Source organism: Aphelocoma coerulescens, chromosome 2, assembly GCF_041296385.1.
Source record: "Aphelocoma coerulescens isolate FSJ_1873_10779 chromosome 2, UR_Acoe_1.0, whole genome shotgun sequence".
NCBI lineage: Eukaryota > Metazoa > Chordata > Aves > Passeriformes > Corvidae > Aphelocoma > Aphelocoma coerulescens.
In genome coordinates this window covers 58,223,653-58,246,537 of record NC_091015.1, presented here as the reverse complement: position 1 = coordinate 58,246,537, position 22,885 = coordinate 58,223,653, and the positions used below count along the sequence as shown (strand labels likewise).

At 40.1% G+C, this 22,885-nt stretch overlaps 1 protein-coding gene and 1 long non-coding RNA gene across 7 annotated transcripts in view; one reads left to right on the top strand and one right to left on the bottom strand.

Annotated features, from left to right (window-relative positions):
• ARPP21 (cAMP regulated phosphoprotein 21) overlaps window positions 1-22,885 on the top strand; it is a 654,082-nt gene that overhangs the window by 39,728 nt on the left and 591,469 nt on the right. For 3 of the 6 annotated variants that reach the window (XM_069007668.1, XM_069007661.1, XM_069007662.1), the window contains exon 1: window positions 11,124-11,166. The gene's annotated coding sequence lies outside the window, so the exon portion shown is untranslated. Of the gene's footprint in view, window positions 1-9,781; window positions 9,849-9,987; window positions 10,076-10,278; window positions 10,296-11,123; window positions 11,167-22,885 lie in introns of those variants that run through there. The other 3 variants (XM_069007670.1, XM_069007667.1, XM_069007674.1) reach the window with 2 other exon arrangements.
• LOC138106674 (uncharacterized) lies at window positions 3,378-10,858 on the bottom strand. The gene is made up of 4 exons (XR_011149064.1): window positions 10,770-10,858; window positions 9,191-9,267; window positions 7,638-7,767; window positions 3,378-4,350 (listed from the first exon to the last, which is right to left on the bottom strand). It is a non-coding gene; the product is annotated as an uncharacterized lncRNA (long non-coding RNA).

Below are 22,885 nucleotides of genomic sequence, written 5' to 3'. Positions count from 1 at the left end.
TAGAATTTAGTCTGTTAGAGTAGTGCTAAGAAGTACCTCAGATCTCACTTTGTATTTTAGGAGAACTAGAAGAAATGAGTTTTCAAAATATGAAATAATATTGGGATTTCTTTTTGGGATATGAATACCTTCAGCTTTCCAAAGGACTTGTGCATCACCTGTAGTAAAGATGGAAAAGCCTTATTCAATTGTGAACAAGGCTGCTACAAGTTTTAGTCTCTGGAGTAGGGTTTTCCAGTGTTGTGCTCTCCTCGTTTTGTATTCTCTCAACAATAAGGCTACCTTATCTCTTTCTCAGGAGGCTATTCCACTGCCTGATAGGGATCACTGTCAGGAAAGATGTATGTGTATCAGCAGCAATAGTTATGAGAGCAGCTGAGACACTATAATCCTAAAAGAAGGTGAACGAACTGACCACAAAAGAGAATGAGACTTTACCCCAATCTCGGTGGTGGTGAGAAAGTGGAACAGTTTGTTGACCAGAGAACCTGTGGATGTCCCATCCCTGGCAGTGCTCAAGGCCAGGCTGAACAGGGCTTTTCTGGTCTAGTGGAAGATGTCCCCACCCTGTGTCAGGGAGGTGGGAAGCGGCTGATCTCTAAAGGTTCATTGCAAACCAAACCATTCAATTCTCTGTGAAACACGTGAGATATTAAGTGTACTGATTCCAAGGGCTCTGATGCAGCAGTGCATGGACAGTCATTCTGTAGTGAGCTGATGCTGACCCTTCAGCACCGGGCAGCTCAGTCTGGTCTTTGGGCTGCTTGAGTTCGCAGCAAGGTTCTTGTCAGAGGATAAAACTTTACTACATCACTGCTGGATTTATGTCACCTAAAATTAATTCTGCACAACACTTCTGAAAATTCATCATTACTTGTGAAATATTCTAATTAACCAGAGGACAGTGACTGATAGCTAATCAATGCTGGTGACACTGGGCTTCTCCTAAAACTTTACACAGAAGTCACAATTTCATACTGTGCATTCCAGTCATTCCCCTGGAGCACATTAAATATATCCTCTCTGTGTTTGTTATTGCCATATTTTGGCCATTTCCAGGCAATTGATATCTGCTTTTCCGCATGGCTTGAATACATTGTGGACACTTGGCTCTTTTAATTCTTCTTTACAGCTGAACCCCTTCAACTAATTTATTTTGCTTGCATTTTTACTCTGTGTTACTGACAAGCTGCAAATGGTGCCATCTACCAGCCAGGACTGAAGGCAGTTCAGCACATGGAGTCACTCTGGAGCTGCAGAAACAGGGATTTTTACCTCCCCGATTGCTAAGCAGCAGCTGTAATAAGGCTGAAATATGTGTATTAATTTTTCTGTATGTGTGCTCAGTTATGTGAATCTTTCAGCTCATCAATAAAGTCAGAGCAGTGCTTGCAAAATACCAAAAAAGCAGGTTACATTGTTAGGGATGTTTTAATATTTCTTCAACCCAATCACTAAACTAGTAATGAAGTTTCTCCTTTGTAGTACCTTCCCAGTATATTTTTGATATGCTTGTAATCTTCGTAGATGTCTGCAGAATTCTTAAAATCTCTTGTGGCTGAGCAGTTGCCGAGGTGCCCTATTACTGACTTAATGAGGAAAGCAGCCAAGAGAAGGAACTTTCTGGTAGACGAAGCTAATCAACCAATAAAGCCCATTTAGAAATCTCCTGCAGCACTTCTTGGCCTAAGGCACCCCACTTCTGGGAAGAAACACTGGAAATAGTTCTGTCTGTCTGCTGGAAATAGGGACGTGTGGTGCTTTATCTTTGCAGCCAAGCACACTCACTAGCCCAGAGTCAAGGCATTACCAGCATTGCTGTTACCACATCACCTCCTTAAGAGTATGCAAAGTGTGACAGGAAAACCAGGGGGGCTTGTTGTGTGTATATGTGTGTTAGTGTGAGGGGAATATTAACTGAAAACATCTCCATTTTGCTTTGGTGGGAAATTGCCATTGTTGTTTTTTTGGCCTGAGAACCAGATAAATAACTGGACCAAGTTTTTTCCAGTTTGCCTCAACACGAACCTGAATTCAGGACATTGAATCCAACTGAGGCTCTGTGAATTTATACTGGTAAACCTCTGTCTGCACCTCTTTCCCATAGTACTGACTTGAATTTTTTCTTTGTTCCAAACTGTTCTTTGCCCATATTGCCATACCCAATTAGTCTTTTGGATGGTGTTTTATAGAGGAGATTTCTGGTGAGGAGATGGATCAATGAGTCTGGAAGTATGCCAGATGTACACTGACATCTACTAACCGAAACAAGTGTGTTAAACTAATAGGTAGCTCTGATCACAGTGTCTGGTTAACCTTTGAGTTCCTGTGACCTCCTCTACCAACAGCTTTTCGTTGGTGAGGAAACAAGAAACCCATCTGTCCTCCATGTGCCTCATTCGCAGTCTCAACCTGCTACAGTTGTGTCACCTCAGTTCCGTTCAAGCAAGAGAGCAGATTCATTCCCTGTCTCTCCTTTTCTTGTGTGTTTTTGTGAATCTGTGTGCTGTTCCTTCATAAAATACATCTATCTGCAATTGCAGCTTCATATAATTGAAGTCCATATATTGGGATAGTATTGCTGTGCACAACCCCTGTCTCTCTTCATGGAGGTGCACAATGTTATTTTCAGGAAGTAGGGCTGTTCTCAGTCCTTTGGATTGTGTTGTTTTATTTTTGTTTTTCTTTACTGGTTGCTTTATATATGTGCAAATATGTAATGTGTTTGATATCAGGTTTTAACAGTGCAAGTAAGTATTTTGGTTTTCAATCCTCTCTTGAACAGAAAAATGTGTCGGTCAGAGGGTAAAACTTCTTATTTCGAGTGTATTGTTCCTTAATTAAATAGTGTTAAACATGGGTAGGAATCCAGGGTCTTTCAAATAAGCAATTTATGTATTACTTTCCAATATCTCTTTGAGTTAAGGATAATTGAGATTATGGTCTGCTTCTCACCAAGAAGTCTTTAAATTCATGTCCTTTAAATTCTAGACAGTGTCAAACAAATCTCTGGGCAAGTAAAATACACAAGAAAAATGGATTTGATAAAAGAAATTGTTAATTTGGTTCCACTTTGTGCTAGGGAGACTATGTCAATGAAGTGCAAGTAACAGTCTAAGGGAAGTTTATTTATCTATGTGGGACGAATAAGGGTTGGAAGTGTGCTTTTCTATCCATGTTCCACTCTGTACATTACTTTCTGTGTGAGCTAAGCTTTTCCAATAGCTATGAAAATGGACATCCTTGTGTCATTAGAGATGTTTTATGTACATGCAGACTGATGCACATGAAATCCAAGTTTTCCCTCACTGCAGGCAAAGGCTGTTGAATATATATATATATATATATATATGTGCAGTCACTAAAGCCCTTTACTCCTTTGGTTTCTCATGTGTTTTTTCACCATGGTAGAATTTTTTGGTCATTTGAATAGCTGGTTTGGGCACAAGACATTCCTGTGCTTTATATCCCTAAGGAATCTCCATGTCCTACCTTCTGCTGGGTTGTATGTAATGGTGACGACTCCAGCAGTGCTGTGCCCCCCAGTACCAGGGACTATCTCTGGCATCCCACAGCAGTCTTCCTTCCCTCTAAATGGATACAACTGGACAGCCCCCAAAAGAAAGCAATATGATCAACTCAGTGATGTCTTGACACCTTTTTTGGTGTCTGTCAGACAGAATCTGACTCACAGGGTTCACCAAGGGATCAAGAGGTCAATCACGCTGTCCAAATTGCATGCTCTGCATGGCATCAGGTCTCTCTGGTAATTAATCTTTAGATTAAAGCAACTGTCCTGGATTTTAACCTTTTCTGCCTAACAAAGGGAAAAAGTGCAAGCTAAACTAGCTGATACAGCGAAGCATTGACATGTTTTGGTAGCTTAAAGAAGTGTCAAGGTTTACTGTAGTGAAACAGAGGCTGTATTTACATTTGATTCTGCAAATCTAATCTCATCAAAGTTAAGACAGCCAAGATAAACCTAAGGCAACTGCATACTTAACTTCTTTATGCAGTCATGCTTAGCAGGGCAGCTATATATTCCCAGGACAACTATGGCCTGTTTTTCAGTGTGTATCCGAGTGTTTTTTGTTTTTTTTTTTAATATACAGGTCTGACTTTGAGGAGGAGAAAAACATGCCTTTTTTAAGTTTCTCATGCTGAGAAGCACAATTAAAAGTAATTGCTTCTGTTTGCAAAGTAAAACATGCCTTTTAAAAAGTATAATATCCACCAGTACCCAGGGAGACACTTCTGCCATGTAGAGACAGTTTCCATATTTCACTTTGTAGGTGCTCCCATCTGCCCCTCTTAAAGCAGTTCTTCCTGAGAAATGAATGAAGCAGTTTCCTGAAACAAAGCCAATATAAAAGGAAGCTCAACACACCAGAAGTAGAAAAGTGAAATAAAAGTAATCATTGCACCAGTTTAAAGGCATTTGTACAAATTACCTTATAAATATAAACAGTGTAGACTGCTGTGATAAGCAGAGACATTTTAAGGTTGAGATGTTTCATATACAGCTCCAGTGCTAATTGTAAATAAAAACAATTATATTGATAAAGTAATTTTGTCTGGCTTAATTTTTTTTTTTTTTTTGCTCATAACATAAAGATAGAAATCTCATGAACTAGAGGTTTTCACCTATAAACTATTAAAAATAGAGGAAAAGAAAGTTGCTACTTGAACCTTGAGATGAGACAGAACAATATCTGGATGGATCTGGAAATGAGTCCTGACCTAATAACTAATTTTTATGAAACAGTCTAAAACAGAGTCCCAGAACAGAATATTCCACATCTGGAATTTGCAATTTTATATCCAGAAATAAAGATACATGAAAGCACAGGTGTGGAGCATACTTTTGCTCTTTCCAGCTTATGAACTTTATTTTTTTAGGTAACTATTTCACAGGGAAGAACAACCGACAGGTATTAGTTTTGCCAACTACCTAATGTCTATGTTCCCTAGAGTATAGGGTAGAAGTTGGATTCATGCCAAATACTATGGGGGGGAAAAAAGCACAGAACTGGTTCCCTTTGCAGCCTTTCAAATATTTACAAACTCATGAGATTCACACAGTATCATCAGTGTTTTCTGACTTACTGAATTGGCCAAATCAATTTCTTTTTCAATTCCCTTTGGACTTCCTCTGTAGTTCAACTTCCTGGGCAGATAATAATCCAATAAGGAAATAAATCAATCAAAACCATCTCAGTCTATGAAGACATAGTAGACTTAATGGAGGCCTGAGCCTCTCTGTGAAAAAGCTTGGTTTTCAGAGTCTGTGTTGATGTAGCCATAGGCATAGAAGGTGCTTTTAGAAATAAGGATGGAGTAGGAGGTTGGGGCATTGGTAGGATGCTTGGGAGATCTGATGCCCTGACATCCTGCACTCCATAGATTTCTTGCAGGATTTTGGGCCAATCACTTTGCCTCTCTGCATCACAGTTACTCAGTTGTAAAATGGGGACAGCTGTCCCCTCTTTTTCTCAGAGGACTTGTGAAAATAAAGGCATTAAAGATTGTGAAGCCATCTGTTGCTATGGTGATGAGGCTTATTTAGGCACTGAATAACCAAGATTAGAAACTAATATGTTTCCTTGTACCACTTATTTAGAATATGGATGGGCGGTGCTGACGTAGAAGGTCTGGTTCTGCCTCTGGTAATGTGGTTACTGATTCTCAGTGGGGACAGGAGCAGTCCTCAGTAAATTACAACAGACACGTTTCATTAAACTCTCTTATTTTAAATGGCCCAAAATGGGTCAGTTGCATAATGTCTTGTGGTGGCCCTGTTATACCAGATAAAAATGATGTGCAGCATTTTATCACCTGCCATAATTGCTAGATGCTTCTACACTTTTTGTGAGGTGTTTGGGGCTAAGGTGAATGTAGTGAAAATACGGAAATTCAGCAGCAGGAAAGGTTTGTGAAATTCCTGTAGGTATGGTGAGATAGAGCGGGGAAACTTTAAAGGGGAAGGAGCTTCCATGTTTCAGGTATGTGGGAGTGCTGTGACAGGGAGCAGGCTATGGATGAGTCAGAGGACATGGAGAAAAGGGCTTGGGGAAAATGGAGTCAGGTGGACAACTGTGATACTGCCATTGTTGGGGAACAAGAAACCACTTCTCTGAAGTGGTTTGGCCTGCAGAAATAGATTTGACATCCAGAGACTGATAGATTTTGCAAATCCCTTTTTTTTTCCTATCTTCTCCCAGTACTGTGATAATATCTTCAATCCATCAACACCATTCAATAATATTGAATAATTTAGGTTGGAAGGTACCTCCATGTCCTCTCCTCTGACCCCCCTGTTCCTGCCTGGGTGGATGCACAAGTCTTGCTGCTGGCTGGATCCGAGCTATAGCTCTGGGACTGCCCTGTACCACCTGCACACTGCCCCTCAGCCTAGGTCTGCCTGGGTATCTCCTGCACTGCACGCTTTCCACTATCTCTGTTTCCACAAGAACATCTTTAGAACAGGGAACTTTAATAACCACTTGGTTCTAAGAGATGAAACATTTGGGGTCAGCTGTAAGATGTTTGTTTTTAAACAGCCTATCAAAATATGAAATATTTTCTCTAAATCTGATATCGAGAGAAGTTCCAGAGATCTATGTCTCATTTCCATATGGACTGGCTTAATATATCAGTGAACTGTTTGGCCCATTTTAAATATATTCCTCCTTCCCCTGCACCTGAGACCTAAGTATCATAATGCTATGTCATGATAGTGAACTGTTCTCATTCTTATACTAGAGAAGTAGCTATTCTTTTCTAGGCTTTTTGGTCCATCGTAAACATTCTGCTTCTTTTTAAACTTGACATGATTTTTTTCCTGTGTATTTGTGTCTCTGGGTTATTTTAATATCGAGTTCTCACCCAGCTGCTTTTGTCCAGTTTTGCTCCTTTTCCATCTGATGTTTCTGATACAATAGGAACATAGGAGCTGGTAAAAAAATAGAGCAGCTAAATGACTGTATGTTCCTGCTTGATCAGAGTGAGTTTTTCCTGGTACTTAACCAAAGCAAATACGACCACTAAATGCAAAATTCTCTGAAGAAAAATAAACAAAAGAAGCCTTCCTTATTTTTTGTATTTTTCCAAGGCGTTTTACTCAGAAGCAATAGGAAAACACAGATGATTTTCTCACATCCAGGTGAGACATTGATTTTAATGCTGAGAACAATTAATTTTGATAGTTATCTGTACATCACAGGTAGTTTTGTGAGTAATTTTCTTTAAAAGTAATAAAACTGTGTAAAATGCCCAAGTAAATATTCTTCTTGACTGTTGTCTAGTGTTTAGTAAATCATTTTGGGAGGGAGGATTCTTGTTTCCTAGAGTTTATAATTAGTTTGTTTAGTCATCCTTTGCTCTTTCAGGTGATTAAGCTAAGGCTCAAATTTTACTTTCCTGTGTCTTTGAATCATTGCAATGACTTGAAGTTTCATTTGCTTCTCTTGCCTGAAGTAAAAGCCAATAATCCTATGTGAATGCACTTTAGAAATTCCACAGGTGCTACATGAAAAACTGACTTATAAATTTAATTAAGACAGAGTTGCTGAAACATAAAAGTAAAGTCTACATAACTACGCTGCTGCTGCTGGGGCTGTGACTTGGGAAGCATTTACCTTATTCGGATGATCTCCCGAGTGGGGCATGAAAACAAAAGGGAAAGCAGCCTGGGATTTGCTGGCAGGGTTCAGGCTAATCTTGTACTGGCTGCCACACCTCCACAAGCTCCACTGCCTGGGCTGGCCCCTAGGGAAAACAGGAGCGACAGCTCTCAGTGCTAATGGCTGGAATACAAATGTCAACCACATCCTTCTTGCCAGTGCCTCTGTAATGAAGCAAGCAGAGCTCTTGGTTTTCTCCTAGCAAGCAGTCTGTTGGCCTCAGACTTTGATTCACCAGGGATATTTTCACTGAGGGACTGCAAAGCTCTCTTCAGCCTGTTTGTAATTAGCAGACTGTGGCCCAGGGTTGCTGAGACATGGCATGTGGCCTTGCAAAAGCAGTTACAGCTTAGTGTGGTTTCTTTGTGGCACTCTCTTGGAGGATGATTGAGTGCTCTGTTATCATCTGAGGCAGGGAGGAAAGGAGCAGATGGAGTGGTGCTATCACCATATGAGAGGGGTACATCATTCTGGTGTGCCCTGCTTGCTCCAAGCACCTGGGTGAATCCATAGGGAGCAAAGAAAGCACGTAAATGGCCCAGACAATCTTATAAATTGTCCTGTTTCAGTATTCTGCAAACAGCTCACAGCGTATTGAAGGGTCAGTGTTAAATCCACAAGGTGGGTTTCCATTGCTGTGGCCAACATTCAGTGAAAGGGTTTCCATGACAGAAGCCTTTGGACCTTCACTGCATTTCCACACTGGAAATCAATTTAAACACTGCATGTCCACTGCAAACTTATGCTCTGCTTTAGACACTGGACCAGTGTGGTTCAAAGGCCAGTGGACTACACCTGAGAGAATGTCTCATGAAGAATGACCACTTCAAAGTTAACTTTGTAGCTGATAGCTGTATCCCTGGCTGTAGTAGTGTCATCCCATTCAACCCTCAATAACAGTGTGTCTGCTTATGGTCTCACTCAGATGTGCTTGTGTCAGGAGGCTTCTGTGAGGGTGTTGTTTATTTTTAACTGTATCAGAACAAGAACAGAGCATTTGGGGGCAATTCTAGATATCTAGAATCTTTCTGTGGAATTCAGCTCATTCCTTGCTCTCCCTTACGCTGACTTTTAGGTTATCCCTTGGCATGCCGTGGGGCATTAGAGAGGCCTCTAGGAGGAGTGGGGGTCCCTAAAAAGTCAACTATGGAAGTTGCCAGCTGCAGTTCTGTGTTTAGTGTTATCTTCTTTGCCCAAGGAGGGAAATTATTTTAATTGTCTTTATATTTTCTCTAATAGCTGAGATTTCCTTACTGTCTGAATTCAGAAAAAGCATTTGCTTTGGTAAAATAAGTAAATAAAGATGAAGATGTTTTGTTCCTCAATGTATTTTTAAGAACATTTCAAAGACGTGATTCAGAAATCGATGAAAACTAGATGAGATTTAAATATTAAGAGGCAGGAATTTTCCTTCAGGTGAAGGATGACATTTGCATAGAAACAAGAATGACTCATATGTTGTTAGGTGAATGTGTAACTAGAATCTAAAATTCCTGTGCATCACTCACCTTTTACCTTAGATGGCAATGGAAAATATGCTAAGCAGGATACCCAATTCTTCATCATGTCCCGCCACAGGAACTGACTGGAGAGAATTCATAAATAAATTGTAGCAAAATGAGATGCTGAAGCAAATTTTATCACTGAGCAGGCAAAACTTGCATTGCTTTTTATAGAAAAACTGAACTTTTCTTTCTTTTTCTTTTTTTCATGAAAACCATGCCAGAAGAGGGGACCCCTTCTTGTAGCAACTACTTTAGAAGCCATTAAATTCTCTGCAATTTCACTTTTGTAGTTTATATGAAAAAGGGTACTGATTTATTTTCTTAACCACATCCCTTCTCTGCCTAGAATTTTAATTTTCAAAACAGAATATCCAAAGATAGAAAGACAGTGAAATGCCACTATTAAGTTCTGTTGATCTGTGGTACCAAAATGGAAGTGATTATTTTAGACATAATGTTCTTTCCGTAAGTTTTTGAACCAGCTTTCCTGCAGAGAATTTGTTTCAAGTTCAGTTCTTCATCTCAACTTCTTATTATGAGTTAACAGTTCAGACAGGTTAACATCAACTGATTTTAATAATTGTTTCCCATTAGGAGGGCAACTCAGCCAGAATAGGAACCTGACCCTCTCAGCTACTAATCCTGTTGCTACAACCAGCAGGTAAGGTCATCTTTTCTGTAACTTACACTTCAGAATTGTTATGTTTCTGTCACTTGTGGAAATATGTATCCAAGGCCAACTCAGTTCTTTAATACTTTTCCCATATTTTTTTACTTTCCATTTTTTTCTTTTGGTCTAGGAATTACCTGCTTATTGGACTTTGAAAATACCCCATACAACTACTGAACCTACCCTGAAAATAATATTACTTTCATAAGGAATGCAAGGTAAAAGAAATAAAAACTTTAACTTTTGCTTCTTCATGCAAAACATCCAAGTGACTGTAGCACCTATACCACAGAGACTCAGGAGTTATGGTGTCTGCTGGAGTCACACAGAGAGAAAATATGTCACACAGAAACTGCCCCAGTTTATACTGACAGAGCCCAGCATTGCTCATCTGCAGCAATTCTCATTAGTTCTGGGTGAACTCGAAGAGATACTTGTGTAAGTCCACAAAACACACTTTGCTTGAGATTTAAATATATAGTTTCATAATGAGCTGACTTTGGGAAACCTCTGCAACAGCAGAATCACCCACTGGGGAGCAGAGATGACAAATTTTTGGTAGTTCCCTGAGGGGCAGCACTCTGCAGTTTCTGACCATGCAGTTTCCCGCTGTGACTGGGGATGCTGGATTTTTGATTTTTAATTAAAAAATGGGGGATTTTCCCCTCACTTCTATCAGAGTGAAGAGGGAATGCTCCACACCTTACTGGAAAGCAATGGAGTGGAAAAAGTATTTTAATCACTTTTGACAGGGAAATCTTTAAGACCCTGTTGCTGGACTGGTACAGCAATACTTTTTTTCTGGGAAATTTGGTGACTTATATAGGTATCTGCAAGGTTTATTACAACACAGAAACTTGAAATACTTCTTTTTTCTCCTAAAAGCTTCTAAATAAGCCAAAGCAAACTTACCTTGTCTCTGTCTCATAAAGGAGTGCTATTATCTGTGGGTGTCTTAAATAATGTTTTCAAAAGTGGTAGAATACATCAAAACCCTGACCAGCTCACAGAAAAGCATTAAGTTCTGATACTTGTTGCAGTGACCACTGCTGCCCACTGCCCAGGCTGGCTCCAGCGGTGTGCGGCAGGAGTGGGGAGCAGCCGGAGGCACGGAGCTTTAAAGCTGCTCCTCTGAAGCCTCTGCTCTGCCCAGGGGAGCACAGGCTCCAGGCACTGTGGCAGTCAGCAGCCCTGGAGAAAGGGAAGATAGAAAGTAGCAGGGAGACTTCCCACGTGAGGTAATCCAAGGTCATTGAAGGGGATCCACGGTGAACAAGCAACATTTGCAGTGCTGCTACACCTTATAAAGGTGGGTCGAACGAGGGGAGTAACCCAACTAGTGACCAATAGGCGGGTCAGGAGGGAGGGATGCTGGATGGAAGGACTCACATCTGGTCCAATGGTCTTGGTGGGTGGAGGGAGAGGGGTCACATGCCCCAATGGGGCATCGAGGTTTAGGGGATTGCCAAGAGGGGAGGTATCCGGGGGGCAGGGTCTCGGGGGATTGACGGGGACCATATAGGGGTAATTAGGGAGGGCTCGGGTGACAGGCACAGAACAGTCCAGAACTCTGGGAGGGGTTTTGGTGATTGATAGGGAAGGTGCCAGAATAAGGGGCGGGATAACCATTTTTGGGAGCACCGGGGGAGCGGCTTAAATCTGGGACAGGCCAACTGGGAGTGGAAGTGGGGGAGGTAGGGACGAACCATTGGGGTACACAGAACATACAAAAATACAATAAAAACATCGCATCACCACAGATACTGTCCTAACACAGTAGCTCAGCAGACAGGAGTTACAGATTATTTGTAGTTGGAAGGCACCCACAAGGATCATCAAGTCCAACTCTTAAGTAAATGGCCCACCCAGGGATCAAACCCACAACCATGCTCTAATCAATTGAGCTAATCTCAGGGATGGATTTTCAGTATTTGTTTTTTGCCTTGTCAGTATTTGTTTTTTGCCTTGTCATGGTATTCAATGAAGGTTTCTGCCTACATTAGTTAAGTCAAATTCAGCATGACCTTCACCCTCTGCTGTAATTTGGGATTGAAGATACCTTTGTGTTATTCCTTCCTCCCGCATGGAAGTTTATCTCCCCCCTGCAAAGAAGAAACTCTACCTCATTTTTTAATATACTTAAATCTTTTAATAATCAGCATTTAATTTGGGTTTAATCTAGACTCTCTTATTTCCTCTGCTGTAATATCATAGGCAAGGTCCTTAACCTGTGCCCACCTTCCGTTATTCACGTCAAAATGTTTATCTAAATAGCAGCCTACTTATATTGTTAAGGATCAATTAATTTATTAAGTAATTAACTGAAAGCACTCTGAAAATATAATGTGCTACAGATGTAATTATTGTCATTAACACTGCTTCAACACTGCTAATGCTAAAACATTCATTGGCAAAGTCTAGTGGATACTGAAAGAATATTACATCAAATAAAAATGGGAAGGTGTGTTGTCTGGATACGTGTGAAGGCCTTTACAATATTGAGAGTGGAAATGTCCTTATTCTGGGCTTCTCTCATGCCAGCTCCAGTCAGGGAAAATATCTTTTGTTAATAGTGACGTACTCTAATGTAAGTCTGGTGAGAAGTATATGAACAGTTGGGGCTGATTTTCAGCAGATATAGATCTATATTATGTAATAATGTTAAAGTTTATTCCTAGTTTATGGTTTGTTTGTATTTTCCCTCTGATCCTATTTTGGGCTGCTTATTTGACAACATGAAAGAATTAGCAGGAAATAGAATTTGTTTCTCAGTATTAATTGCTTCAATATGTGGTGTTCCTTTGCATGTCTGCCTTCTTCAAAGTTTGCTCCTGCTCAAAGTGTGTGCTTTCTGCTATGTTGTGTTAAAGGGCTTTTAGCAAAGGAACGGCATGCTCGGTGATGGGGAGGATGTCACTCTTTGATCAGCAGCTTTTGTGCCTACTGAACACCCTTGCTCTGATCTGAATGCTGTCTGCAACCCTCTGGATTCTTGATCTGTGTGGTTTGCTTGCTGTAGTTCTTGTCACAGTATTATGCAAAGCTTGCTAAAACGCTGACGCTTCTCTCCGCCCCCGTATTATTTTTCCTGTGTTATTTTTGTGACCTCTGGCTGAGGCATAGCCCCTGTATACCTCATCTACTAATTTGCTGCTGTTTATATCAGAAATAGGATGCTCTAACTTGTTAACTACGTCTATCTAGGTTATGAAAATATATATTCAGCAAATACATCCTCTCAGTTTTGTTACTTTTTTGCTTCTCTTCAGTGCTTAAGTACAACTCAGACTGACCAAATCCTGCAATAGCTGCCTACCCCTGGCAGATTTTAATCCTTTCAACAAAGCACCAAAGTTCTTAACCTTGCTGTCTCTGAAGCCTGTATACACACCCAGAGGGCAATATTCACTACAAAACAAAACTTCATTGCATTCCATCAAAACTAGGTGATAATGCCTAGATAGCCAAGGTGTATCACTGGGCAATAGGGAGAAACCAGCATTTTTTCTTACCCTGTTGAAGGGGATTTTGTGGGACAGAAGTGCTTGCCACATGAGTAATTTTATGCTGTTTGAGGACAGGCCCCAGATGTCTTTTCCAAGGTGCTGAATGTTGCTAGCATTAATATTTTAACCCCACAGTATATGTCACACTTTCATGATCTTGAAGGAAACATAAGATGCCTTAGTTTTACCCTAAGATAAGTTTAATGAGATAAGGGACAGCATGGACCTCATGTAATTTATCTGCAATAAAATGTAAGTGGGAATCACCTTGAGATCTAGGCTGTCGGAAAGCAGGTGTTTATTACTTTTGATATATGTTTGCAACAAAAGATCCATTTGCATGTAAAATGTATTGCCAAGATTGATCTGGATCTACGGTATTGGCAGCAGTGATAAGGCACTTGATCACATGGTGTGGTTTGCCAGTCACAGAGAAATTGCTGCTCTATTCACCTCAACCTTTGCAGACACAAGATCAAGGTAGTGAATGACACAACAGTAGCTCTGACTCTTTTGCAGCATCACAAACTCCATGTTTTCTCTTATTTGCCAAATACACAAGAAGCAGATTTTATAATTTTCTGAGCATCTCAGTAAAAGAATAAAACGGGAACTTTTATCTACCCTTTATATGCTGTGTACTGCATTCGTTGCCCTTTGCTGCAGCTGAGCCACCTTGTGGTACAAAGAATAGATGTTCTGCCTTTACCCTTAAATTCTGTCGGTAGAAATAGTGACGCTGATTCTACTCTCACACCAGTGTCATTCTGAGTGCAGGTCATGGGAAAAACACTGTCTTTAGAAAGTCTTACCTACTTTAATAATCTTAAACTTTTATGTATTACGTCACTAAAAATCCCTCTTTCTGTGAGTTGAAATAAATCCTAACAGTGTATGAGCATAAAGAGCTAGCAAACAGTCTGAATAGTTTTACATTTGCAGCATAAACTCTAGCCATTTCTTTAAGTTATGCAAGAGGTTTGGGATACAATAACATGGACTAAAGTGATTTGAGAAAGGAAAACTCATCGTTCTTAGGGAAAGCTGTTCTAATCACTTCATCCTTACACACACTACTCGAACTTGGCTGTGGAAATACTGCAGGGTGCTCATTCCTGTGGTCTAAATCAGCAGTGTGGGAGCTGGCTGCTCTGCAACTGCAGCTCAAGAGAAAATGTTTGCTTTTCCAGCTCTGTGGCTATGTAGAGGGGGACTCCAGAACTGTAAAATCACACCTCGTGTGCAAACAAAATTTAAAAAACCCCAACCACTAGCATAAATGCTATTTCTTTTAAAATAGAATCAAGAGAACATAAGTAACCCTCTTCTGCCTGCTTCTGTTACTGTAGTAGGACTCTGGTATTAGTTTCATAAGGCTCTTCAGACATATAAACACTCTTTCCTTTGCAACCTCAAATTATTCCACAGTTCCACTGGAAGAGATTTCTTGTGCAAAGAGATATTCACAAATCCCCTAGTAAAGGAGCCAGGTGGATTAAAAAAAATGAATAGAGATAACCCCTCTGCCTTAAGGCAGCTGGATATTTAGCCTATTACATTTTTTTTTTTAAAAGCCTTATCTTCCCACAGCTCTCCTTTCCTCCTCCCTTTCCTTCCTTTTTTTCATATGAAAAGCTCAGTAAGACTCAGGCAGCTGGCAACCTCTATGTCACTTGGATGCCATTGCTGTCTCAAAATTATCTCCTTGATATGAGCAAGATTATTTTTTTTTTTCCTCAGGAGAGAATCTGGTCCTTTTCAATCTCATCTGTTAATGCTGACTCTTCCTTCTATCTTGGAGTCTGTAAGAGCACTAATTGGGGCCTAGCACATGCAGCTAGGGTGGGTACAACATAGGTGACACTCTCTGGGTGCAGAGAGATGTGGAAGGCTGGTGGAGATGTAATGTGCTCGTTATTTAAGGCTCACTAATAATTGCAGTAGTTATGTCTTGGTTCCCAGTTTTTAGATTTCTGTGTTGAAACATCTTGAACAAAATGTTAGTGAGAGCAATTCTGCAGCATCCTGCTGACTGAATTCAAGGTGCTGCCTCGTTTGCCATCTGCCTGCAAGCTCACAGTAGTAATTATAGCGAGTCTCGCAAGTGCTGGAACAAGAGGTATGTCAAATGCATTTTCCTTCCATTTGAAGGTAATTTTCATTTTCTCAACTCATTTGAAGCTACATATGATTATGAGCTGCAGGTGTGAGAGCCACACAGAAGAAGACAGAGATGTGTACACACCCACAGAGCAAGATATCAACTCCTAGAGTGTCCAGAACAGCTTACGTACTTAGCTCGGCACTTTTAAATCAAATGAAGTCCTGGAGAAAACTCCCTTGTTATTACTGCTCCTATCCTTGTGCATAGAATCTTAACATCTCTTATTAGTGTGACAATATATATGTAAAAAAAGCATGTTTGATTTTGCAGAGCATCACTGGAATAACATGCACTGGAATAACAACACACATAAAAAGTGTGTTGAAAGTGAAAGTCACTTGCAGTTTGTTGAAGCTTCCATGGGTTTCTAGTTTTAGTTGAGTTGCTGCTGTTACTTGTAGGTTGTCTCAGATCCTTGCAGGGTTAAAAGGGATTGTGGATAGCAGGGAGCAGTAACTGCAGTAGATGTTACTAACAGCATTCCGCAGGTTGCTGTAGGCATTTCATTTAGCTGCTATTCAGAGCCCCCAACTGGATTCAGTACAGTCAGTGGAGGAAAAAGGAGAGTCTGGAAACTCATCCAGAAGACTTAAGTTGGATATGTGTATTCCATGCATGGTTGCTGGGAGTGTGATGTACAGTGATATGTACTGGATCCTTGACCATCCTTGAACTAGTGCTAAAGCTGTGTTCTTCACAGAGCAGAAGGGAGAGTAGTGGCTTATGGACACAGCCACAGTGAGGATAAGCAGGGTGAAAATGTAAAATTGGCACTATGTGGTGAACAAATTCATTTGCTGCTTGAATTCTGCTGAGAGCTGGGGTCCTGGAACTGACTTTTGTTTGGAAAGTGATTGAAGACCCAGTGCATTTGAGCACTGGTCACATGGGAGGAGGAGGTTTGCATCTGGTATAACACATGGGAGCAAGGCAGAACCAGGGACCTGCTCCAGTTCTTCAGGTATCTGCATGTCTTCATGTCAGGGTGTACAGGGAACCATCTTTCAGAGCTGTGTCTGAAATTCACTTTGAAGCAGTGGAAGAGTAAGCAGGCAGAAGGAAGACTTGTCTTTACATACCATCTATACGGATCCACCAAGAAAACTGGGGGAAAAGGTGAATGATCAGAAGTTTGCTTTTCCTGGATTTCCTGGTGGGACCAGCTTGGCGTCACCCACTGGAGGAAACAGCATTCATACATCCAAGCTGCACATTCTCCTAAAGGTGACTGTGTGACTCTCTCAACCGTTTCCTGCTCTGCTTACCCTCATGAGACTGGAAAGATAAGGGCTGTGTAGGGAAAGAGCAACTGACGCTGATGGGCTCCGTGAGGAAGACTTAAACGTCATCCAGGCCATGAGTAAGTTTTAAGGAATATGAAGAAGGGTTCTTTAGGAGATTATGAGCACCAGGTCTCTCTCAACCTACTTAAACAGGACATTCATGCATGCCTTGAAGTAATGCCTCTACATTTGTACTTGCAGGTTCAAGAGTCAGGCATGCTCAGCAGATTTGTGGCTTGGGTTGGTATTTTTAGAATCACAGAACAACCTGAGTTTTATGTCGAAGGCAAGAGCAGATTTAAGCTTTTCTCATTATATGCTTTAACTAAAAGCACCACATTATGGTCATCTTTCTTGTTCAAGATTGAAACTAATTCTGGGCCAGTGGAATATCCTGTACTTTTCAGACAAGAATTTCTAAAAGCATCTGGACCGATGAAGTCTTGTTTCCCATGGATTTGTGTTTCATGGTAATTCATGAGCTCTGAATGACAACATTTCCATGACTGGGGTATGTACCATCATCTTTCCTCACCTTAGTCTGTAGCCTCAGTCAGCAGACTCTCAGGTGGCTAATGCAGGCTGAGCTGATCCGGTTCCACAAATTGAAAGAGGCCACCATTCTGTCAGAGGCAGCTGAAATTATCCGATGGGGTCAAACTTTATTGAGGAGCATATATAAAGTGTGATCACATAAGTCACGTTTCCATAGGAACCGACTAAAAATACATCTGTATGAACACTCAGCGTCTATCGTGATGAACTATTATGTAAGCAGGATTTTTTTTCCTCAGTAAGAACATTGCAGATGCTTGTTAATAATTCGTGGCAGAGTTTACAGACAAGTTTACAAGTCATCATGTGTGCAATCGGCTGTGTGCTTATTACATCGTCTGCTTTCACTCCTGCTGGCTAAAATGGGAAATTAACAGAGCATCCTTTCTCAAGGCTTAAAAAGATCCAGAAGATTAAAAATATCCTGAGGCTTAAAAACTTCTTCACCTGGTAAGACAAACAGAGTTCTGTACTAACAGTCATCTAAATGCGAGTGCTGTAACTATAAGTGCTGTATGTGTAAGGTAGAGAGGAAGGCTTGGAGGCCTGTACTTCATGGAAAATGTGCCATATTGCACCAAGGAAATGTGTGAATATTTGCTATTTGCAAGTAATGAGTCTCTGCAGAGCAGGAAATTGTCACCAAATAAATTATTCAAATTATAAATACATTTGTACCTTGGGATAAATGTTGTTAGGATCCAGATTTTTGTGGAGCGGTGATTTAGGTTGTATGAGATGACACAGAGGAGGTATTTTTACCATGAGGTGTTATATATCATAACACCATACATCCTTCATGACTAAGTTGAATTTCTGTGTTTGTAACTGCTTTTGTCTTTGTTTCCAGAAGCCACTTAGAAATTGTCTATTGTGCCAACTAAGAGATGGGACTGGATGGCGGATTGTTAGGAAAAAAACCACTGACAATATCTGGCCTGAAGAATTGCATAGAAGTGTCCACCACTGGACTTCTCAAAATCATTCTGTAGCCTGTTATAATAATTTTTATCAAGTTCCAGAATTTATTTTCTAAATCTCTGGAAGCAATTTTTATCCTGTTCTGATTTTCTATTTCATTTTCCTTCAAAATCACAGTAGGGTTAAACAGAAAAGCTTAGCATCAGGGTTTGTTTTTTTTTTTTTTGTAAATTTTTAAAAAAATATTTTATCCAATTTTAACAATAAGACAATCTAAGACTGTATATGTAATAATAAAATTTTAAGTGTACATAATGCTGTACTATGCATATGGCTCCAAAGACGGAGGAGGAAAGAGTCCATATGTCCTCTGAGCCTCAGAAAATAGCATGCCACTGGACAAATTATGAATTGTGATTATTAGCAAATGATGAATAACTTACAGACCTGTAGTTAATCATCAAATATATTATTTAAATTAAAAATGAATTCAAGAATTCAACATTCTGTCTGTGGACAATTCATTGATAGAAAAGAAAAAAAGATGAAATTAATCAAATAAATAATTTATTGTAAATCATGTGGTTCTAATTATAACAAGGTGCTAAAAAATAGATCAGCTTCTCAAAGCACGGCTGAGTTCTGCTATGCATCCGTATCACCACAAATGCAGCTGTCAAAGTATAATCCCTGCTTTAATTGCTTTTGGTTCAGGACAATAGTCAGGTACAGGAGTGGTAACAAAAGCATTGACCTACCCCATTTATTAAAAGCTGTTTTGTTTGCTTGCTTGCATGACAGAGCATCCTGAGCTAGTGCTTCTGCAATGAGAAAAAGACCAGCCTGCCCTTCCCAAATCCTCAAAGCAAAAGTCTGCATAAAAGTGAGGTTTTATGACCTTCTCTCTCACTGACTGCCAGCTCAGAGATCTGTACCTATCTCTTCTGACGGGCTGGTTAATAAAAAGGGTGAAGAGCAGGCCTTTCCTGGCTCTCTTCTTGCCCCTCATGATGCAGCCCTTGCTGATGCTCCTGTGGGACACTGGCTGGCTCTGGGTGGAGCAGCCTGCAGGGAGGATCCCTTCGCTGGCTGATGCAGGAACCTTGTCAGGAGCATTGCTCAGCAATCCACGTGCTGCTGAATTTTAGGTGGAGGATGAAGGAGAGGCAGCACAGAAACGAAACCTGTGTGAGTACATTTGGTCTGAGGCCTCTAGAACAGTCGATCACCAGGCACTTCAGCTTCCTGAAGTTTTTGATAGCTCAGAGCTGGGTTTAGCAAGCCATACTAGTCCCACTGTGGTTCTGCCAGTGGGTTGGATCAGATGATCCTTGAGGTTCTTTCCACCATGGTATTGCATTCTGTGATTCATTCCCCCATCCAACTGAGCCACCAGCACCATAAAAAAACCTGTACTAATGAATAGGCAGTATCCAGCATTTATTACTCTTTTTTTTTTTAGCTTTCACTTGTCTTCTTCCCTATCAGTAGAATGAGGAAGTCATCTTCCTTGAGTTTTTTTTTGTGTTTGTAAAGCAAGTCAGTGTTGGATGGTGCTCATTTGCAAGAACTGTGTTATCCAGCCAAGGACAAATCCAGTGCTGTGCCCTGCACTCACAGAGCTCCTGGTTCAGTTGCTATTAAAAGAAGGGCTAGCAGCAGTTGCAGTGAGAAGATGAGAGTATTTTTCATGAAATATCTTTATAGATTTTGAACAAAACAGCTTTTATTGCCTTAACAACTTTTAGGGCAAAACCCAAAGATTTCTCTCCTGGAACAAAGGCAGGAGAGAAATCCTCAGTGCAAAATAGCTGACATGTGAACTGAAGCATCCACTTAAGTACACGTGGTGCTTTGTCTAGAAAGCTAAAAAGTCCCTGTCCTGTCAAAACTGGACTGATGGTTGGAAATTTCACATGCTTCATGATGGTGGGTTCAGTATTTTTGAATATTTGTTCAGTCTCTTGTGTTTGTTTTCTCATAAGGTCAGGCAACAGCTGGTTGTCTGATCCTGTGACCATGCTGCAAAAATGTCCAGTCCTTTAACCATGATAAGTTGCTGACGATGCTAGTTTTCTCTGCAGGCAAATAATAAAGCAGAACTCACCTTGTGTACAGTACCTGTAAGATGATTGAAAAGCGAGGTGGAAGAGCAAGATGAATATAAAGAGGGTTAAAGTTGCCTTTATGTCACCTTATTGCCATACCATATTAGTAAAACTAAAATCATTAGAATAACACAATCTCACAAATGTTTTTTCATCAGCATTTTGTCCTCTGAAAATATATTAGAAGCAGCTTTTGCACTGTCCCAGTAAAAGTTGCAGTGGCAGAAAATTGCTTACCATTAGTATACAATAAGTCTTCCTTTTTTCTCCTTAAATTTTAGATCCCTAAATACTACACAATAAGCCCCCAATATGGTGGTGATCCTGGGATTTTTCTAAGGTTAGCAATTTTGAATATACTCACCATTTTTTTGCCTTAGTGATATGAAAGCAATCAGCACAGCAGAACAGGAGAAAAAGAATTAAGGGACCAATACCATGTATTAGTCAGACTCAAAACATGACAAAATTCAGATTACCCCATGCTGAATACAAATGTGGTAGAAATGTTCAGAAACTGCAATCAAATAGCTTTGAATGTCAAACGAAATTACTTTGGGAGTCTTCTAAGCCCTCTTCTTACAGCACACTGGAACATAAATCCCCTACTTTCATTTGATCAGTCCAAAAGGCTATAGGATGTATTATTAAATCTAGAAAACATGACCAGAGTCTTAGTCATTAGCATCACTGAACACACAAATTCCTTTAGGTCTTTATTTTTTTCTTGCTCCATATCTTCTGAATGGAGCATGATCAGTGAACTTTTAAAATGAAAGTATACCTGAAACTCACTGACAGTTATAAATAATTTATTTTTTAAAGAAAATGCTTTGAGAGGTTTTTAATCTGCTCAATTTGAGTGCCACAGCAAAATAAATACTTATTATATTATTAGTGAATATTAGAAGCTGTGGATGAAGATATTTTGTTCGTCATAGATTATAAGAATCTTTGGTTGACAAACTCCCCTGCAGTACAGGGGAGCTATAATCAGCTTGGCAACAACACTTTGATGTAATTAAGTCACAGAAGTCTGCCCTTAATGAATAGTTGCAACAGTGTGCACATTTTGCTTTTTTTACACCTGAAAAAACGATAACAGAGAGTGAAGACAACCGTGCAAAGACATTGATATAAATAATAATAACAAGACCTCCAATCCCAGAAAACACCTCAATTTAAGAAAGGATTTATGCTTGTGCCTTAGGTCTATTAACTTGAAGAATGAGCTTAGAACTAAGCATGTAGTTAAACGCTCTCCTTGCAGACTCTTGAGTCCACAAGAAATCTCTGCTTTCCTCTCATGGCTTCTTTTTGAAAGAAGTTTAACTGATGATTAACATGACTGCATTGGACCATGTGGCACAGTGTCTTGCACTGGGCAGACATACAGGATATGCAAACCATGTAAGTATAGGGCGTTTAGTCCTGCTTGCTGGCAAACTCTTCCAGCCTCTAGTGGTTTGAGGTCCTCAGCATGGCATGCTGTCATGATGTTTAAGAGCCTTTGACGGATTTATTCATTAATTTATTTTTCCCTCCATGAATTTTTTTCTGAGCGGTTTTCCACAAATGTGCATTTTTAGCATTCCACAAGTTTGATAACAACTTCTGAAGCTGAGTTGTGCATTCTTTGTTTTGAAGGTACTTTCTGAAAACTTTGTTTGGTGCCTACTAGTTCTTCTACTAGAAAAAAGTGAGCAATTGTTTCCTGTTCTTTTTATGCCTTTTGTGATTTTTCCAATGCCTCCTAATCTCCATCTTCATGATCACTTTTTTTTTCAGATTGAGGAATTGCAATGAGTTAGTTTTTTTCTTGTTTGGAATCTGTGCCAAAATCTGCACCTTTATTATGTTTCTTTATGTCTCTTCTAGCTCAACAGATGTTCTTTCTGAGATGAGTGGCTCTTAATTGAACACAGGAATTAAGATATGGGCATAATGATGGGTTTTGGTTTTGTTCTCTATTTCTTTTCTTTCCTAATAATTTCTAACATTCTTGTTGCTTTTCTTGACAACTACTGAGTACCAGGCTGGCATGTTCATGATGCTATTGATTACAACTCCAACATCTCTGTCCAGAGTGGTAATAGCTAGTTCAGAGCCCATCACTAGATCTTTAATATTAGTAATCTTCTTTTTTTCCCCCTCTTTATGTATTTTTTGTTGCTTTCCTACCTGACACAGAAGGTGGTAGCGACCCCTTTGCTGGTGTTTGTTATTGTACAAACAGGAGGCCAGAGTTTGAACAGAGTCAATTGCATCTTGGCCTTGAGGACTTCAATGGAGCCACGGCCCTTTGCCTTGACAGAGGAGCTGTCTACTGCTTGGAGTCCCTTTAACTTCTTGGCTAAACCAATAGTTTAAATGACATGTGATAATTGAATACAAAATGGAAAAACTGGTCTGTGTGGCAGACAAAAGGGGAAGATATTCTGGTATATCACACATTGCCTCATGATTCTCACCAGGGAGGATGTGATGTCCC